The sequence below is a fragment of the Cannabis sativa genome, chromosome 7 (assembly GCF_029168945.1).
Source record: "Cannabis sativa cultivar Pink pepper isolate KNU-18-1 chromosome 7, ASM2916894v1, whole genome shotgun sequence".
Classification (NCBI taxonomy): Eukaryota; Viridiplantae; Streptophyta; class Magnoliopsida; order Rosales; family Cannabaceae; genus Cannabis; species Cannabis sativa.
This window is the reverse complement of record NC_083607.1, coordinates 4,604,640-4,606,199: the sequence shown is the minus strand read 5'-3', so window position 1 is coordinate 4,606,199 and position 1,560 is coordinate 4,604,640. Positions and strand designations below refer to the sequence as shown.

At 43.1% G+C, this 1,560-nt stretch overlaps 1 non-coding gene across 1 annotated transcript; it reads right to left on the bottom strand.

Moving 5' to 3' along the window:
• Nucleotides 1-420: 420 nt before the first annotated feature.
• Nucleotides 421-527, bottom strand: LOC115721445 (small nucleolar RNA R71). Its single transcript, XR_004012468.2, has one exon. It is a non-coding gene; the product is annotated as a small nucleolar RNA R71 (small nucleolar RNA).
• Nucleotides 528-1,560: the final 1,033 nt, after the last annotated feature.

Sequence of the window (1,560 nt, the reverse complement as noted above, 5' to 3'; positions counted from 1 at the left end):
AATGGAGGTAATAACGGTAATAATGGTGGCGCCGTGGAAGATCAAGCTAATGGTCGTAGCTTGAGAGATTACATTCTCCCTACTCTGACGGGAGTGCAGTCATGTATCAGGCCACCGGCAGTGGATGCGAACAACTTTGAGATTAAACCTGCCATACTTCAAATGGTGCAGTCTTCAGTTCAGTTTGGTGGCCTCCCTTCTGAAGATCCTAATCTGCATCTCTCTAACTTCATGGAACTTTGTGAAACTTTTAAAGTTAATGGGGTTAGTGATCATGCCATTCGACTGAGACTGTTCCCATTCTCGCTCAGAGAACGAGCCAATAGTTGGTTAAACTCCTTGCCACCCAACTCTATTGCCACCTGGAATGATCTGGCAACAAAATTCTTGTTAAAGTTCTTTCCTCCAGCAAAGTCTGCAAAGCTGAGAGGAGAAATCAACAACTTCTGCCAACAAGATAATGAATCTCTCCATGAGGCTTGGGAGAGGTTTAAAGATCTGATCAGAAAGTGCCCTCATCATGGTATAAAGAAGTGGATGCTGGTCCACAACTTCTACAATGGGTTGGTTGGAAACACTAGAACTCTAATAGATGCAGCAGCTGGCGGAGCCTTTATGAGAAAGAGTGCTAATGAGGCTTATGATCTATTGGAGGAGATGGCTCTAAACAATCAGCAGTGGCCAACTGAGAGGAGTCAATCTAAGAAGGTAGCTGGTGTGTTAGAGGTTGATGCCATCACAAAGTTGACAGCTCAGGTTGAGGCATTGACAAAGCTAATTGCAGGGCAAGCTAAACAAGCCCAAGTTGTTTGTGAGTTATGTGGAGGAAGTTATCACTTTTAAGAGTGTCAAGCAGATGTGGATGATTTGCCAATGGATGAAGCTAAAGCCATTGGAAATTTTTTACAGAATAACAACAACAATTATGGGTTCAACCAGGGCAATAACCGAAGAAACAGTGGGTTCTATCAGCAACAAAATCAGAACCAGAATAAGAACCAACAGTTTAATCAGCAACAAGCCTCTGGTGGAAATTCTAGTTTGCAAACAGATTAACTACTTCAATTCATGACTGAAATTAGATCTTCAATCAAAGACCTGCAGACACAGATGGGCCAACTAGCAACTCAAGTAGCAACCCGTCCTCAAGGGAATTTGCCTAGCACAACTGAAGTAAACCCCAAAGAAAACTGCAAAGCGATTACCCTGAGAAGCGGTAAAAATTATGATGGTCCTGAACTGCCACAACCAGCGAACGGAGAAAAGGAGAAGGAAGCTCAACCAATGCCAACCCCAACACCAACAGCAAAGAAGGCTACTGACAGCCCAACACAACCACAACAGTCTCCACCAATTAGCATTGATCACCATGTGAAAATACCCTATCCTCAGAGGCTCAGAAAGTCAAGTCTAGACAAGCAGTTCACCAAATTCCTAGAGGTCTTCAAAAGACTACACATCAACATTCCTTTTGCTGAAGCCTTGGAACAAATGCCCTGTTATGTGAAGTTCATGAAGGAGATATTGTCTAAGAAGAGAAAATTGGAGGACTATGAAACA